Source organism: Eutrigla gurnardus (assembly GCF_963514095.1).
Source record: "Eutrigla gurnardus genome assembly, chromosome: 10".
NCBI lineage: Eukaryota > Metazoa > Chordata > Actinopteri > Perciformes > Triglidae > Eutrigla > Eutrigla gurnardus.
Window position 1 is genome coordinate 19,339,232 of NC_139924.1, and position 19,796 is coordinate 19,359,027.

At 43.9% G+C, this 19,796-nt stretch overlaps 1 protein-coding gene across 3 annotated transcripts in view; it reads left to right on the plus strand.

Moving 5' to 3' along the window:
- The window catches only part of igsf11 (immunoglobulin superfamily member 11), a 78,826-nt gene that overhangs the window by 39,906 nt on the left and 19,124 nt on the right, over positions 1 to 19,796 (plus strand). The window contains exon 1 of one of the 3 annotated variants that reach the window (XM_084018832.1): positions 2,021 to 2,041. The exons of the other annotated variants lie outside the window; for them this stretch is intronic. The gene's annotated coding sequence lies outside the window, so the exon portion shown is untranslated. Of the gene's footprint in view, positions 1 to 2,020; positions 2,042 to 19,796 lie in introns of those variants that run through there. 3 annotated transcript variants of the gene reach the window in all.

Sequence of the window (19,796 nt, forward strand, 5' to 3'; positions counted from 1 at the left end):
TGACTGCAATGAAGCAGTTGGTCTTTATTTTGCCATCATATATTTCCATTTTTCATCATTTCATAATCAAACATTTGATGTCAGTTTGTGAGATAATAACGTCTTAGTGGTTTCTTGATTGAATTGTTATGGAACTGTGTATGCAAGCCCATAATATTTGTTTATTTAGAGAGAAGAGAATAGAGAGAAGTACAAAATAGTGAGAAGTACAAAACAACCCTGTGTCTGTCCAGTGGAAGGAGGCCTGGCCTCCTCCCGGCTACCCTGCCTTTGAACCATCCTGTAGTGTGCCTTTACTCTGCTCCATGGTGTTTGATCCTGTCCTGTTGGATGCTCCAGCTGTGTGGCTTTACAGGTTGTGACCTAAACCAGCTGTTCACCTTCCCTCTCATGCTCTCTGTGTCTGCGTAGACCTGGCTGAGCAGCCTCCTGCCACACTGTCAGTATCTGCTCACATCACACCTGAACACATCGCCGCAGATATCTCGTGTTTTGCGTTTCACCCGCCGAGTCCTCAACATCACTAGAGGCCCAGGCCACAGGATGCTTAAAATATGTACAGTTTAGTTTTAGTCAGGACTAAGCTCACGTATCCCTTCTCCAAAAGAAAGCGTTACAAATGTAACTATCGTTTCCTGCATTAAAAGACCCAAAAAAAGGTGTTAATTAGAGCCCATAAAGGGATGGAGTGGGTCAGAGAAAATCCGGCCCCTGATCCCTTAGCTTTCTGAAAGTGTGGCCCCATGAACAATACAGTTTGACTTACATGCATTATTACGTGTGCCAGAGTCTGGTGACATAACATGGTTGGCTACGGTGCTTGTCTCTATGCCATGAATGTGCAAATAGTATTGTTGGCTTCTCAGACCTGTGAACAAATAGCATTTGTCTTTAACTCAACATGAGGTGATCGTTGTTCACGCAGTGTCTGGAAGACAGTGGCTTCTTTGTTTCCATTAGTTGTATATCCGTGATTAAGAGGTGCACTTCATGACGACGGCGGTCTCTGAACCCCATTGATGGTCTTTCAATCTGACGACGTCAGAATTATGCCGATCCGATGAAGTCAGTGGATGTCTGGGCCAAGACTTCCTTTTTATGTGTGCTACTCATTGTTTGCAGTCCGATTAGGGTCTGAGCCCGTTTACAAGCGAGTCTTGAACCGATGAAAACCTAAATCAACATCAGACGAAAGCGATGGGTTAATTTCCGTCCAATGCGTTCTGCCTCTTTCCTGCTCCACGCCGACTGTTAACCTGCATTCATTAAACGTGAAAGCAAAGCATGTGATACAAATACAAGAAATTAAAAACGTGAATACGCATGCTGAAGGATATATATATATATATATTTGTGTATAGATATTTGTATATATATATAAAGATTCCGCGTCGTATCAGCTTCATTTATATCAGCTTTATTTTATCCCCACTTTGCATGCCTTTGCTAGTAGGTGGCATGTGATTCACCATACAGTTTCCAAGGTCTTATCACCTATCAGCACCTCACATCTGACTTAACGATTTCTTGTGAGACACCTCAAGACGACGCTACTATTTTTACACAACAGCAGCTGTGGCATTTGAATGGCGGAGGAAATTGTGTCAACGGTTATTTCGAGAGTTTTACGCACCGGGCCGGGCCATTTAAAAACCAACTGTGTGTGTGTGTGTGTGTGTGTGTGTGTGTGTGTGTGTGTGTGTGTGTGTGTGTGTGTGTCAGGGAGATTTGTGAGAAAGAAAAAGAGAAGGTGAGAGAGGCTTTTTGACCCCAGTGAAAGTGAGGAGGGGATCGAGTTGCTGGTGCCGCTAAGTGGGGTGGCTATTCCAAGACACGGTGTACAGTTTCATCTTTGTCATGTTGAAATATCAAGCCGGGGACTCGTCTGTCCGTCTGTCTGTCTGTCCGTCTGTCTGTCTGTCTTTCAAAGACGGTGTGCTAATTCGGAACTGTACCCCAGACGGTGTCGCATAGCGCTGGATTCATGTGTCGAGAAGTTTCATTGCCTCATCCTCAGCAGAGGTGTGGAGGGACAGTGAGGGTGGGTGTTTGCTGTGAGTTGATTGAGTGATACACACACACACACACACACACACACACACACACACACACACACACACACACACACACACACACATATCCCCCACCAGGAAATTGCATTTGCGCCGGCCATTATGTGTCAAGTTGATCTCTCCTCCTAATTGTGGATTATATTATGATCACTGCCTCTATATGTTATATCTAGCTGCTCCGGTGGTCTGGCTGTAATTAGCCCCTAACAGCATGTCCATTACCTGATATCTTTTAAAGATTTACTGCGCCACAGGGCCAAAGAATGCATCTTTTATCACTCTCATCTTATCCCTTCCTCGAATAGCATCTCCACTGGCATACTGTTACTCTGGCATCCTGCATGATTCGCTAATTGCATCCTTAAAGCTCGTTTCACAAGGCATACAGTATATTCCCGCGAAAGCAGTTTTCCTGTAGACTTTAGATAATCAAATGCTATCAACACAATTTAAGGGCCGCCTTCTTTTCCCTCCCGACAATGAACTCGAGATGTTTTATAAATGTCCTATAATATGCAAGACACCAACACCAGAGGACACATTCCTCGTGAGCGTGCCTAACGAGCTGAAGGAACTAACGGGGCCCAAATAATTAGTCCTCACCGGCGATCACCATGCTCGTTAATCAGCTCAGAGCGAACCGTGAATACATAAATAGCTCTCGTACTAGTCCTAAATCCACAGAACATTACCAGTACGCATTACCAGCCAGATTTCACCGAAAATGACTCGTTACCCACCGCACTGTAATCCAGAGTCTATTTCCATTGCAATCATTTGTGGCTCGTTTGGAAGAACAAGAGCACTTGAATACAATCAATCAAGGGGGGAATGCAATACATCAGCGGCATTCAAGCTCCACAGTTTAACGAGCAGTCGGGGTTACCGACGATTGATGAGGGCTTTACGGCGCGGATGTCTTCCAGGTTAAATATCTGCCCACATGTGTGAACAACTGCACAATCAGCTACGGGATAATAGCCGTTATAATGTATTCTTGTTGTGGGCCAAACATGTTTTCTTTGTGGTACATGTTGAATGTGATTTATGACGGGGGAGTTGACCTGCTCATTACCGCTCACTTCATGCAAACACAAGGTACCTCTCTCACCCTCTTGGTTTCTCTCTCTCTCTCATTCCCAGGCTGTGTTAGGTGTGAGTTAACTTATTTGCATGATTTGCCGATGCCTGTTAACTGCTTTTCTCGCTGCATATAGATGCGTAGATCAGATCCGGCCTTCCCACATGTGTGTGGATACAGTCATTTTCTATAATCGGTAGCCTATGTGGTGTTCTGTGTGTGTGTGTGTGTGTGTGTGTGTGTGTGTGCTCTAGCGCGGCAAGCTTTAAATGCAGAGTTAGCTGATATTATGCATGTCACGTCACAGCCAATTAAGCCCCTGCTTACTGGAGACCCTTTAAGTGTGATTTTTCACAGGAGCGAGTGTGAAATCTCAAGGATTGGATGGAAATTACACCAAATCTATATTCAGGGACTGAACCAGGCTCCTAGAACACAGCGTCTCTCCTTAACCAGCACAGGGAATTTGCTTTAGTTCTATTAGTTTCCACTTTCTTGCAATTTTTACATTCAGGTGGAGGAAAACTGAAAACATCTGCTTGGTTTTTAGTCAATAAATGATCAAATATTGAGAGATTGAACCAATAATTCACATTCAGAATATAAATAGACACGGCCCATTTTCGCGGAAACATATTATGATCTGTTTTCTCACCCACATGCTCCTATCATTATATATAAGAGCGTGTAGCTTATAATAGATGGTCGCTCTGACTCCCTGTACATCTTCACAGCATACAGTCCTCCGCCTGCTTGTCTCCGGGCAGACCGCTCATGTCTCCACACTTGGCCTTGAATCTGACCCCGTGTTATCGTAGCTGTTTATGATTCTTCCTGGGAGCTATCGTGGGATGTGTTTGAAGCTGTGTATGATTCTAAAGCCTCCACCGGGCTGAAAGCGATCCGTGGACAAGGCTGGTGGCTGAATCGCAGCCTCTCTGGGATTCATGTGTGAAACTGAGGGTGTGATGGAGACATAACTGCAAAGTGGAACCGACTGTCGTTTTTTTTATATTTAGACAGTGAGTTTGTTAACACCCCCCACCTCGGTGTCTCTCACTCTCCCATATTTGGTTACTCTGTTTCAAAGTCTTGATGTCCCACCAGAGACATTAGGTGGCAAATAGATGGCTGGACTTTGTGATGGAAATTCGTGTGAAGCAAGGAGACCTCTGGAGACGGTCGACGTCTTATGCAGAACTATTTATTGATGCCCGTTTGAGCAGTACAACAGTCATGAACTAAACAGTGTCCCCTTCCTGGGAAAGCACAAAAGCCTAAGTTCTCTTGAGGAGGACGCCTCGGTGTCTGTATTATGTCGGATAAGAACTTTGTGTGTTCGGCCATGAGAGACACGCTTGTGACTTTGCCTCTTCTTAACACTTAATAACTTAAATGTGAACCTATTCGTAAGATCCCATGTATTATTACACCGAGGGGATCAGGTATAGAGAAAACTCCCCTTTATTTTACCACCTTGTTTTGTCCCAAATGATGCCCCACTGCTTTATTTCTTCAGACAACATCTATTGTTGAAATAACTCAAAACAGGGACTCTGAGAGACATTTCCAAGCCGAATTAGAATGTCATTTGTCTTTTTGTGACTTTTTAATTGCCACATATTTGGCAGAAAACAGTATTTTTAATAATTTCACTCATCTGGAAGCTGTACACTTTCCTTGGCTGCAGAGTCTAGACGTGAACTATCGCCCAGCTGTGTGCGCTTTTCCATCTGCGTGTCCCAGCACTTTTAAGTGTGTGTGTGTGTGTGTGTGTATCTCTAAGCTTACAGGCGTAACTTTGTCAAATAGGGCTGCATCATGTGCTGATCATCCCCCTCCTCTGTCCCCAGGGGAAACGTCTCTCTCTCCCTCTCTCTCTCTCCAGCACTTTGTAAGACGTCTCTGTCTTCACTGTTAATTGCATCGAGGGAGCTGTCTTTGGACTTCTCTAACTTCGTAAGACCCTTCTAGGATCTGCTGCAGCTTAAATTAGTTCCCACTGATGCTACAGCTGCTGTAATTTATAGCATCAGAGATGTGATTTACGTTTGGGTTAACATCGACACTGTCAAAGAGTGATATTATTTGGCTTCAATAGTAACTGCTATTCTTGCATAGTTCTGTTTTTGTTACACATCAGCCGACTGCGTCAACTGACTCATAGGTTGGCCACTGACTCACATATGACCGTTTTACTTTACGTTGTGAAACGGTTTAAACACTGGATTGATATTGTAGGTTTAGGTACAGGAAACACAGGAAAAGATCATGGCGTGGGTTAAAATAAGGGTTCTGATATTGTCACCCTAGTTCTGTAAGTACAGGCAGAGCCCTCTACTGGACTGTCCAGAGGCCGGGACACGATGGGCACCGAAAGTAGTCAGTGGACAAATCGGCAAATCTATCTTTTTTGTTGTGGATGTCATCTACTCTACATTTAAGAATAAGTCAAATATGTATTTATATATTTAGATAGATAGATACATTAAGGTATCCCTTTCTAAATGACATTGAATGTGTATTCCTTATTTCAACCTACTTGATAACTTCAGCTGAGATTCATGACTTCATTCATGATGATACACAATATGCAACCTAAAAAGGTGACAATTATCTTTACTGTAAACTAAATACCTCAGACAGCCATTAGCCAAAGTTAATTAAACAGCACAGAGATACTGTATCTCCTCGTGCCTCCCAACCCCCATCACTGCCTTTTATCTTAAGTGGAGCTTGTTCTTTGTATGAAGAAAAAAAAAAATCAGCATCACCCCAAGCAGAATTTCAGAGAATTGGTTGATACTAATTGATATTCTAAACTTGCCTGGCCCCCCCTGAGGCAATCCCTTCTCGATTAAACTTTACAGGACAACCACAAAAAAAAAAGAATTCTTGTCGATCTAAGCAAAAAAAAAAAAAAAAAACGAGCGCACCCCCATGAAGAGTGAGGAGTTCCTAGAGGACGAGCTCCGGATGAGAGAAGATTTCTCTCTCTTTTATTCCGTCAGAGGCACAGTGTTAAGGGATGATATTCACAATTGCTTCTTGGTGTCTTATTGTAACCGTACTGTACTTCAGCTCACATTAGATACTATATACATGATGTGAAAAGGGCAATCTCTTTTGACTTTTCTTTCTCATTATGCTCAACACCATTTCCCATGATGACCCTTGTCGATTGGACTACTTTATGGACAGAGTAATGACTACTAAAAAAATAGCGTACCAACAGACGGAGACATTCCTCACATCTGCATAGTGTTGACTGCTCCCTAATCCACTTCTCCTGCTTGACACTTGCATTAAAGCATGGCTACATGTGCTTCAACTGCTGATTACCTGAGTGTGTGATTAACCAGCTTTGCTCCTTGCCAGAAAATACCATCCATAGAAACTCTAATTGCCATAGAATAAACATATAACACGCTGCAAGGGAGGATAAAATTACCTTGTCTCTTGGCATTGTGCCCCCCCTTCCTCCTCCTTCCTCCTCTTCCATCCTTCCCTTTATCTCCTTGGCTGGGCCCAAAGCTTACACCGTCTTTCTAGGCCTATCCCCAAGACAAGACGTGGGTACGAGTTTCAACCAAGGTCACCCATTCATTTTCCAGCCTGTGACAGTTCTGTGGTACAGATGTGGGTCAAAACTCTGAGTGTAGCTGTACTCCCCCCTTTTTTTCTCCCTGACCCTCCACTAAAGGGCTTCAGAAGGAGAGGGGGCGTGAAAGTTTTTCATACATATAGCATGTAGCCGCCATTTCTCCTGAGACGTCTCGGTGGAATACCGGTATAAATTTAGACTCTCCTGCTCCCCACCAACATTAAGCGCTTAGAGGAAGCCACAATGATCTTTCATTGATTCTGCAGCGCCATACGGAGGCCCATTAAATTGATTGTGGTGGCAGCGACGGGATCAACAGCGCGCTCCAAGCTAGTCGATTTTCTCTGCGTCGCTGTCGCCTCGCTCAGGTCTGTATCTCGCAGGTGACGGATGCCACGCGGTCCCCAGACTAATTGCTTTTCTCATTATTTGTTCGTTTAGCACGCAGACAGCTAAGTGTTCATGACTTCATTAGGTGCAGTCCCCACATGGGACCTATGGGAATGGAAATCAGGAAACAGAGAGGCAGAGCTGCACTTTGGTACCATTTACAGCACGTATATACTGTCGCGCAGAACACTGTATAGAACGACTATCTTCATATTGTGCTGAAGGTTTCCACAGAGTGGAGTGAATGATGACAATGTTGGCCCTCAAAACACATACTGTTCTGGTTCTATTCCCATTGTCTCACTTACTGTATGCTGAGTGTACAGTACAATAGCCAGCTCAGACAGTTGCTTTGCCAGCCTGTGTCTTCCCTCAACAATGCGTAGGCTGTTGTTTATTGTTAAATAACAGTATATTGTCACTGCTATTAAAAGTTCTCGCTATAATTATTCTTCAATCCCTACAAATCTATATGTGATGATATCCAGATGAGTCTATGCAAATATTTCCATCAAAGGCCCCACATGACATTTTCTTCATTATTCATTCTGAGGTTAGCGCTCAAATTATCTTATATAGGGCTGCCAACGGGCCTGTGCAATATGTGGAGAAAAATGTGCAAATTAAAGATATATTAAAATGTGGATGTGACAGGGCAGATACACATTGCTCTCTGCCTTCATAAGAAATATAAGACATTTTCATTTCATGGTGGGGGGGGGTGGGGGGGATGTGAAGTGATCCATTTGTGAAATCGAAGGTTCTTCACATATCATTAAGGATGAACGCATGAATCATTCATAATGTGAACCTTTCTAAGCATGATGGGCGACTCATCTCTCCCTCCTTCTCTCTCTCTCTCTCTGTCACATAGTCACTGCTTCCCCCCCCCCCCCCCCAAGACTATATTGAAATGAAAATAAATCAAACTAAATATATGTTGGAAGCATAGACAAAGAATACCCAAGTGGTCTAAACTCAGGTGGTTTACTGGCAATTTCCATCTAGCAGTGTCAACCAAAAATAAAAAATGGATTTGTTTGATTTTGACATCATGTGTGGAGGAAATGACTAATTGCACCCCCAGCTGAGTTAACACCTCTTGCAGGCGAGCAGGTATTTTCAAAAGGAGAATAGAAGTTGAGTCAGTGTATGTAAGAGGATTCTTGTTTTCTTGTGGAAGTGCATGTTCCACACTCGTGTGTGTGAGAGAGACAGAGAGAGAGGGAGAGAGAGATGGTAAGACAAACCAGTGAGGCGGACAGAAAGCGATAGAAACGAGGAAAAAATGACATCTCTCAACCTGTAACAATTATGTCGGGCAATCCTCTTCTGTTTGTTTTCCGAGTGAAACCACAGAAAGCTCTGACTCGAGATGGACCTGTGCCAGTTTTATGAACAGCGCTGACTGAGAAGCAATACTGCTGCAAATGTCACTATTACTTTCCCTTTGAGAGGAGCTAATGGTGACCCTTGTATAGATATTTTATTCTTCGTCATGATGTTAAAAAAAAAAAAAGAAAATCCTCTCAGGATCATCTGTGTAAAGTGCAATGAGACGTTCGGGTGCTTTCTGTGCAACAGTCAAAAAGTATTCCGAGGATTTGTCCCTTGCTCTCTGTATCATCCCTAGATCTTCCCAGAGGACAGTGCACTGCGCCAGATCGGCGTTGCATGATTCAGTATATGGATAAACGTAATCCCTTTTATCCATATGCTGTAAGGGTGCAGCATGAAACTATATATTGTCCCCTCAATCTGTTTGGCCCTGTATCTTTAGTGCGACGAATGCAGAGTGCAACGTAACATTGATTTCTATAAATGAGATTACCCGTGCAATATTTACTGTATCTGTCGAAGCTTATACCGGCACACCGACGGGAAGCAGGGCTCCTCTGCTCTGCAGGTATTTAACTTAAGGGTACGACACTTATGTGTTGGCGAAGTTAACTTTTAACATTTCAATTTATTTCTCATCAATAATCAAACACATTAACGAGCTCTCTCCATCTTTTAAATGTATTAATTTGAATGCTGTAAGACATGAAAAGGTCGCGGAAGGTTCACTGCTCACAGAGATCTCAAGAGGATCCGTTAAAAAAAACACATCCGTCACAATGGATAATGTCTTCCACAATCATGTACTTTGACCAGAGGAAGTCAGAAGCTACTATAAGATGGTTTTGTTTGTTGGGTGTTTGTTTGTTGCGTTTGCTGGGTTGATGTGTGGTTGTGCGTGTGCTTCCTCCATCACCAGAAGGCAGGAGGTTTATTAGAGCAGCTGGAGTCTGAATGCCCTCTGATGTGGCACTAAACTTTTTTTTTTTAAACCAAACTTCTCTCTCACTCTCTCTTGGTGTGTGTGTGTGTGGGGGGGCTGTATGTGTGTGTGTGTGTGTTTTTCCTCCCACATGGTCCAGGTGGCACATGGCGGCATCCCTTCCGGCTTCCACTTTTTGAACACGCATACACAATGAGACCCACAAGCTCACCCCAGTGGATGACTGCACGTTTCTACGGATGATTAGATTACGTAAGAAAACACCGCAGAGCCCTAATAGTTGGTAAACCCAGATTACGCAGGATTATCATCCCTTTTGCTCCGCCTCTGTTCTCCCTCTGTGTGTGTGTGTGCCTGTCGGTGTACAGGGAGACTGCATGACGAAGGATGAAACAAGAGGAGGAGGATGGGGGAAAGGGGCGATGTCTGTGGGGTTAGGGTGGGGTAGGGGTGGGGGTTGAATGATGCTGCAAACACCAGAGCCAGATGGGACACAACCCCTAAGCAGCTTAGAGACAGTAATCACGCAGGCTAAGTTGCCATCAATAGTGTATGTGCATGTTTGCCAGTGTGTGTTGCATGCATGTAGAGGTGCGTCCGTGCATGCGTGGCGCATCTCATGCATCAAACTTGGGCTGCGCGGACGCACGCTCGCATACAAACGCTGACATCAGAGAATATGAGAGAGATGGGAGAGTGAATAAGAGATGGGGGCAAACATTCGCGTGCTATCAAGATATTAGAGGAGACAGCGAGAGAGTGGGAGAGCGAAGCTGCGAAGTGGAGGGAGTGAGCGGTGTAGGACGAGATGATGGAGACGAGCGGGTCAAAAAGGTGGTATTATTTGTTCCCCGTGCCAATGAGATATTACAGAAACAATGGAGTGGCAAATTACACCGTGTGTCATGCTACACGGATATTGGCCTCGGGGGATCTGGAATCAATAAACCTCTGTCAATAGCAATCAGCTTTGAATTTCTGTATAAATTGATCACCGAGGGTAAAAAAAGCAAAGTAGAATCCACTGATTTCCACATGTTGTGCAGAACTCTGAGGTTTTAAAATATGCATATGATTGATACATACGAACGTAAAGAGCACTCGTGTATTATTCTCCGCACAGTGAAAGTCGAGATGGGTTTAAATCTACGGGAAAAAAGCAAACCGTAAAACCCGGGAGAGAAGCTTGCATGAACGTATTTACCTACATGAATATTCAATAATGGGGCTGCAGCACTTCACAAAGGGAAGTAATCACTGATTTATTTATTAGTGTTTTTGACATGCTATGCAATTATGCCACTGCAAGGCAGGCTGTTGGGCTGCTCCCTGCCCAAAGCTGTGTGTGTGTGTGTGTGTGGTGGCACTGGTTAAAGCTCTAATATGGATTTAAATGGATCAATAGTGATGATTGTTCTGGTGCAGGCCGAAAGACACCGATCAACAAGCGATTGATCAATGATGGTGTTGTGAAAATGACTCACATTGTTCTGTTTAGCACCAAACCTCTCCAAAGGAACCAGGCAGCGTTCATTTGGGAGCTTCTTTGTTCCAGTGGTTTCATTGAAATGCAAAAAAAAAATCAGAAGCCGTTCTCAGTCTCACATCGACCTAACGTTTCGTTCGCCGCATTCCCCCCTCTCTTCTCGCTTGCCCCTCTCTCAAGAGAAGAAGGGAGATGACGGCCAGCCCCACTCTCCGCTCATTGAACATTCAGATTTGCTTTTGATGGAATTAATTTGAATGTAAATGATGCTGTGATGGAAAAGCTTTCATTGGGGCCCCGGCGCAACATCTCACACAGCGCTACCACCCGCACTACCCCCCGATGTCTGAGCGGTCCACGGGGAGCGGAGGGGGGAAAACAACAAAGCGCAAACAACAACAGGAGCGATTACTTTCTCCGACGCTATTAACATCTGCAGAACATAATTAAATTACATTGTCTCTCAGTGGGTTTAGTCAATGATTTGATCAATAAGTCTTAATTTGTAGTTTTCACTCCACCCCAAAGGAGGCATTTGTGTCATTGTGGCTCTTAAGAGGGGTCCTTTAGACCAGAGGGCAACAAGATAAGGAATAAGATCGAAAGATGACAGTATAAAAAGGAGGCAAAGTGAAAATTGGAACACCAGGACTGTAGTTTCTGTCAAATAATTCCTCATCACTCAAGACATTCCTTCTTATAACTGGAGGTTGACTTCTAAACTCATAGGTATAGCAAAAGAAACTGTGTGGATCTGGTCAAAATGTAGGTAAACATGTTCTGAATGCAGGACAGGTCTCTGAATAAATGATATTACAGGTGGAAGATAACAATGTGGAAGTGTGTCCTCAATTCCAAAATCCAGAGGCACCTGTCAGCATGTACAAAACTAGGATTTGCTCCGTTTGTATTGTTTTGCGACAAATATAGCATGTAAATAGTCAAACAGTATTGAGATGGTTGGAAGCACAGGTCTAGTCTAGAGTTACACGCTTTAAAAATGTTATTCCCATGCATTATGGATCCACTGTTTTTATTAATGTAGCAGAAATCTCATTTTCGGAAACAAGAAATACCTCCTGTTTCACATGTTACTCTGCGCTGCTGTTCCTGTTCCTGTCTTCCTTCACTCATCTTCATGTCATGTCATTGTCACATAGCTTCTACCCTTTTCCCTCCGCTACATATCAAGCACAATAAATAAATAACTGATAAAACAGAAGCTTGTATCTTCAAATTTAGGGATTCTGAATTTTTCAGATACATTGAAGGAAAGACGACGGTTTGCTCTGTAAAATAAAAGTACAACACAACAAATCATGTCAACCAGAAGTATGTTGAAAAAAGAGACTGTAGGCCACACATAAAATCCATGCATTCATCCACCTCTCAGTCATTGTTGGACCCATTTAATGTCCTATAGATCCACAATTTATATTTGCAAACACCTGCATTTGACCCGTCTCCCACTAATCACTGTGCTTTATTAGGCGGCTCCGGCCTCCTTCATGCTCAGAGGTCTGACACAGCCACGTTCTCTATCCCACGCCATTGATTTCCAGCATCCATGTGAGCTTTTGGACCGCTCAGCCCGGGCGTCATACATCACCCGACATTAAGGCTTCACCTTTTATATCTTTCCCCTTATATCACCGCATCCCTTTTAGACACTGCCTTCACGGCTTCCTCAGCTCCCCTGATTTCAATGTGATGCCCCTCTGAATTGCCACTTATCTTCCCTTGTGAGGAAGACAGTTCCATTTTTGAAGATATCTCTCCGTATGGGAGAGGGGGTTTTTAAAGATTCATCAGCCTTTTCAATGATGCGAGCATCCGCCTTCCTTGAATCCTCCTCTTTCAACTCCGCGGCCATGTGAATCAGTCGAGATGTCACTTTGATGCTTTGTAAATCCCGCTCCTCTCTTCTGACTCTCCTTACAGGGGCATCAGAATCTCATAATATCTTTTGGAAATCGTATGCGTTCGCTGTTCTCTCCGGGGCTCTTTGAGACAGGAATAGACTGATGAAGTGTGTGACTGCCTCCACAGTAATTACGTGATGAATGCGTTCATTCTGCGTGTAACCCCGAGCGGTTGAATAGCTCAACTGATTATTGAGGGGTGTGTGTTCTTTGTGTGTGCTGCCTGTGCACATGAGAATAGAGAGGCTCAAACAGCGAGTGTCAAAGAAAGAGGACGGCGTGTGTTTTATTAACCCTCCGCCACGCCGCTGAACTTGCACCCAGATCTCAATGAATTAATCATCGCGGGTTCCCGCATGCAAAAACATGTAAATTACCCACCGGCGACTCCTTGTGAAAGACCCGTTGGCCAGAAGGTGGGCTATTTGGTGCCACGCCTAACCTACTGTGTCATTTCCAGCTGCACATTCAGAAATATATTGAGCCAGCTGCCAGTCTACTAATTCTCTGACACCATTTCTCCCTGCTTTGAGTGAAACGTTAAGGCTAACACATCAAGCCTTCAACAATTTCAGCCCCCTTAGAGGGATGTTAAGCTCCATTAATAATACCACGGCCTTCCTGTCCGGCTCATATGGATTTTCCTTCGTAGACGCGATATAGTGCGAGTGACAGAGCTGGAGTCGGAGACAGAGAGAGTGCAAGATCTTGGAAGCATAATATACAATGCCTCTTATATCTGTACCCTGAATATATCTACAGCCTCCAAGGTCTGGATTTATGAAAACGTAATTGTGCTCCATTCGGTCCTGACATGTAGAAAGCACATAGAATGCAGACTTATAGTGTTTTAGTCTCAAATCCCTTAACTGTGCAGCATTAATATACAGTGTTGGAATGTAATTAAGTACTTTTACTGGGGTTTATTCTAGTATTTTTTCTTTTCATTTTACATGACATTTCATGCTACTTTATGCTACTAGTACTGGGTGGCTGTGGATCTCGAGGTGGAGCAAATTGTTCACAAAAGGTTGACGTTTTGATCCGTTGCACCATCTTTCCATCTGCTGTAGGGTCGGGCCCGCATGAAAGCGTTCTACAAAGGCAATCCGTTTACCCGTACTTCTATTCCACTGCATTTACTCTCCTACATGTACTGCATCTGAGAGCTGCTGCAACTGGTTTAACACGGGCCCCTCTGAAAGACAGGGCCATACAGGAGTCACATTATCATTTTAGTTAATTTTAATCATTATAATAAAAAATACAATATATGAGACTATACAACACCTGCAAACTTCATTAATTTCAATTAAAAAAAGCACATTTTGCTGAAATAATTTTACCCAAGTAACAAGTTACTAAGTAATTTTTTTAATGGAGTATTTTAAACTGTTGAATGGTACTTTTATTTAAGTAGAGGATCTCATGCCACCGCTGTTAATATTTAAAGGCTCTCACATGGTTTGTATACAAGACTCACATGACGTGGGCGGACACACACTCAGACGGCCTCCGAGGCCCACAGCCAGCTCGCTGCCTGTCAGTCGGACCCTGAGGAATCTCAGTGGACGCTCGCACGCAAAGATGTGCAGAAAAGATCAATGGGCAAGTGTTTGTTGAGCAACATGTCCCCCCCCCCCCCACACACACACACTACCACCCCCCCCTCATCACCATCAGCAAGTCTCTGACCTGCCCCCCCCCCCCCCCCCCCCCCCCCCCCGACAGCCAACGCAGTGATGTTATTGATTTCCTCATATTAACTCAGCCTTCATGAAAAGCCCCAGGCAGCAGAGGGGGAGAGAGAAGAGGAGGGAATGAAGGAGAGGAAGATGGGAAGAAAAGCAGGGGGAGCTGGAGGAGATAAGAGGAGATTGGGAGGAGAAAAAGAGGAGGGCAGGAAGAAGGAAGAGTGCAAGGCGACGCCTGGCGCCTCTGATACTGTACATCGTGCTTTAAAAAGATTCACATGACAGATAAAAGTGGGGCCTAAACTCGAGTATGTGCTCTGGCGTTTGAAATGTTAAACAATGAATGGTTGTTGTATGCGATATGGTTTGATGTGCGTGATTCACATACTCTTCTGAGGAGGTGGGGTGGTGGTAGTTTCCAGTAGTAGCGAGGCTTATAGTACTATATCTAATAGGTACTATCTTAATGATTAAGGTTTAATGCACACAGAATTTTTTTTGCCATTATCCTCCACATCTCTACTATCTCAGTCCCTTGGGGAGAAATTGGTGTAGTCTTCATACATTAGCTACCTCTTTTTTTTACCTGTCGGCAAGAAGTTGGAAGGATGTAATTCATCTCTTCATTATTTCAACAAAATTATTTAAGGATGGTACATGAGTCCCACATTTTGAAAAAAATTTCAGGACTGCAGCATGGTTAGAAGTTTCCATGTATGTTTGGATACTTACTTTGTTTTTTGCTCAGTGAAAACTGCTCACGGAGTCCAACATAACCACCCCAAAGCCACAAGTATCAAAGGCCCCGTTGCTTACAAAGAGTCCAACTACAAGCCTTGCAGCCTGCCTTTCAAGTCTACAAGTGCTTTACTATCAAAAGCATCACTATAAAAAAAGAAAATAATTGAACAATCTGTCTTTCATGTCCTTCAGGTCTTCACTTTCTAGGAAATAAGTTCGGGTTATGTTTTGGAATTCATAACATCTCTTTCTCATTTCCTCTCCCATTTACTCAGGTAAGCACTTTGGCTGAGACTGGTTAGGATGTATGTTATGTCATGAGCCTTTGACCTGGTGTGGATAGAAGAATGCAGTCGTGTCAGAGTGTTTGAGACATCAGTGTGTTCGGAGGGAGTGGATCTGTCCACGGAGCCTAATGGGCAGCACGTGCGGCTCCTCACTCGTCAGCTGTTACTCTCTTCTGCCTTCCTTCCCTCGCGCTGTCACTCGCATGCGTTTTTTTTTTTTTTTCTCAGTCATGCACGCACTCTCGTTTTTCACCCATTTTCTCTTTTCATCGCAAACTCTCTATTCGCGGAGGAGGAATCGGAGGCGTGTTTGCCAGCCATATGGCGGTGCCAGGGGCGTCCGGAGCAGATGTGCTCGGCATTGGGGCTCTGCTCCGTCGAGCACATGCGTACACACACACACACACACACACACACATAGAGGCTTATGCAGCGCCTGTCACCGAGGAAGAGGTCACTGACTGAAAACAGCATTATCTAACTCCCAAAGTGGAGCCATGTTGGCTGCAGGAGCGACAAACCTACAGTGGGCAACCTCTGGGTCCTCAATGGTGCTTTTGTTTAATGAGTGCCTACCTCTAAATGTTATTATTACAGTTATTCCATAATTTGTAAAGCATTCAAACAGACACTTTTGTAAAGCACAATGCTTCGCCAATGCTTTTGTGATGCGTGTAGGATAGCAGAATGCCAGTTTGTCAGAGAAGTGCAGCTAAGTCAGACATCAGAGAGTGTTTTATGTGTAGTCTTTATGCATGAGTGTTCTGAAAGCTGTACAGCGGCTCAAAGAGTTATCCGTGACCTATCAAAGTTGAAGGAAACTTCTCTTCCCTGATCAGAGTTTGGTGCTTCTGACTTCTTGGTTCCTTTGCTGTCTGGGAAAAAAGCCGTTGCCTTAAGAGCGCCGACTCAGCGTGCTTGTGTTGATTTTTTCTCAAGCTGTTTTTTTGCTGAATAGTAGAAGAATGAGGGAGGTGTGTGTGTGTGTGTGTGTGTGTGTGTGTGTGTGTGTGTGTGTGTGTGTGTGTGTGTGTGTGTGTGTGTGTGTGTGTGTGTGTGTGTGTGTGTGTGTGTGTGTGTGTGTGTGTGTGTGTGTGTGTGTGTGTGTGTGTGTGAGTGCCTGCATGTGTGTGTGTGTGTGTGTGTGCCTGCATGTGTGTGTGTTTGTTACACTACAGTAAAGTTTTCTCTGAATGAAATGGGATGTAAATTTGACCAGTGTGCAGAATGAGAATATAGGCTGGTACCCAGTGCTTGCTGAGCCAGCGTTTGACCTACAAGTACATCAAAGATCCAAAAGCCGAATTAGTTAGAAAGCACCATCCATGCTGGTCCACACCTACTGTAAGCACAGGCACACAGAAAAAGGTTTCAGGCAAAGAAAAAAAAGGGCAAAACTCCCCGAGCAGAAGCACCTTTCCCCCTGTAACAAAGGGTATAAATGTAAACTCATTTTGAGATGCAATAAATTGAATGCAAGGAGTCTGAGCTTTGTTATTATTGGAAATGCTTACGCATTACCAATCATGTAATGAAATGACATGATGGTTCTCATATGAACTCCTGTGTTTTTGACAATGAAAAATAGCGTCCATGCATCAGAGCACACTATTCATCAAAGCGCTTGTTTACACAAAACTGGAAATATCTATTTTGAAAGAATCCATATCAGCCGGCCCCTCCTCTGTTCCTGGATCAAGTAAACAAAACCAAAAAAAACGTAATCAAAAAAAGACTATACTAAAAAATTGTGTCACTAAATGAGAAGGGAGAAAACAAAACAATGTTTTTGAGGGGAATCGATATTTGTTGTTATTTCTCCTCTGATTGACGACATTAATCACTTGGCTGGTTGTACGTCATGAGTCAGCTGAGAGCAGCTGTCCGCAAAGAGTTCACAAACCTTTTTGACACTGGGGCAGAAAAGTTCAGGTCGCGTGTGTGTGTGTGTGTGTGTGTGTGTGTGTGTGTGTGTGTGTGTGTGTGTGTGTGTGTGCGTGTGCGTGTGCGTGCAGGACAGCTGCTGAATTGCAGTCAATGGTTTCTCGGTACTTTCAAATATAGCGCAAGTTTGACAAGACTGGACTTACATATGGAGTGTATGTGTGTTTAAGAATAGATTGTATGTCTTGGGTTTGTTTTTCCTAATCATGAGGAATGGAGGAAGAAGGTCAGACAACATAAAGAAGGGAGAGAAAAGAAAAAGAGAGAGAGGTCACGAAGGACACCGTAAAAAAAAAAAGAAAACATTTCCCTGTGAGAGACGTAGAAGTAAGAAATATGTGCATCTCCTGTGGGGAAATGGCCTTCGTCTGGTCCTTCTGTTCCCTACAGTCCTCTGGCTGACTCCATTCCTGTCTGACGGACTGATGTCCTGCTGTCCTCATAGAACACATTGTGATTCAAGACTGGTCACACACCCTGCCTCCACGAGCACTGGCTTTAGGGATACATTGAAACCTGGTTTATGCTGAAAGATGGCATGTTAACAGGCTAGAATACAACAATGTGGCCATAGAATTCTCCCCACTTCTACTTATCTGACCCCCCCTAACAGAAAACCAGAAAAACACATTAAAAGTGGAGCCTTTATGGTTGGAAAACAATAACCTAAAACATAGTGACTCATGTCCCAATGAATAGTTAATGAAAGCTAATAACGATGTGTATTGCTGCACCCATCACCCCCCCCAATAACTGACACATCTTGGGTTAAACAGGCTTCCATCACCCCATCACTTTCTATACCTAGACTTTACATTCAGTCATCTCCACCTTTATTTGCCCAGACAGCGGCCCCAATATATTACATTACACTGCTCCTCGAAGAAAAAGAAAAAAAAATCATATTTACTGAATACATTGAATGTAAAATGCAGGTGCAGTTGACTCATGATGCAAGTTCAGTCACAGCATAAGGCTGATAACAAGAGAGCACTATCTCAGAAAAACCTATCTGGATAAAGATGGGTAAGAAAGAAAAAGCAACATTCTTTCTTTTAAGTCTTTACCAGTAAAAAAAAAAAAAAGGAAACCTTAAATTGACCAATTTAAGAAATATCTGAAATCAGATGTGGTGCAGGACTTTGCTCCTCCACAGCCTAAACTGTACCTTCCAGCCTTGCTCTCTGCTTTTCTTCTAGCCGATAATACACATCAGAGGCACAGACGTGAGCGGGGGGGTTCATCCTGAAGGTGAGCCACACAGGGACTCAAACGGACGATAAATCATTACGGGGCCCTTATTGCTGGAGAACGGCGCTGACCAAATCACCCGCAGAGCGCTGCTGCTCCCAGGAGGCCCGGACGGCGTCGGCGGGCTTAAAATCACTGTCTTCATGTGGAGAGCTACTGTAGTGAAGGGGAAGAAGAAAGAACAAGAGATACAAAGAGGGGCAGATCAAACCAAGCAAATTGAGTAGAAAAAGAAACAAAGAAAAGAACAAAGAATAGTAAGACGATTCAGTCAGAGAACAATCTCTGCTTACGAGCCAATTACTTACCAACGGCCATCAGAAAAGGTTACCATAGGCTAAATGCTGGTTCCAGAAATAGTCTTCTAGTATTATCTGCTGGTTGGCTCAATGACGCCCTGGCTGGCTGACTGAGAAGCTTAGACTGTATTTGTGTTAACCTGTGCCGTGCAGACAGTGGGGAGTGCCAGTGGACGGGCCTCACCTGCCGATGTGTGTAGCACAGAGAAGGACAGTGGTTTCACTGAAACATCTCCAGAAATCTTTAAGATAATATGTGATAGGTTCATGGGAGATTCCCCTTTCCAAACTGCTGGTTTCTTTGATGCATTTAGGGGTATAAGAACCTATCAAATATATGCAATTCTAAAAATGATTATGTAACATCCTGTTATTGAAGTGATACTTCTTGGGAGTGCTGCAAACTTTTACCTCTATACGTACCAGACACGCAGACATGCTTTCCTGCGTCTTTCGGACATCTTTGGCAGAACCAGGCCGTCGCCGCCCACTTAAAAGGGACTTGATGATGACCGCTGCCAAATAGCAAAACAGAACCCCATGCCAATCATGTCATCTTACTGGCAGATCTGTACGCTTGCCAGGACGTTAGATTTATGTGCAGACACTGTGACAGGTTTGCCAAACATACAAGTCTAACAGAGGAGGGGATGTAGTTACAACACACAGAGACGGTACGGAGGCTGCAAGGTGGCTGGTGGCCGCTTCTTCGGGGAAATCCAGGTCCGGTTGCTCAGCTGTCGT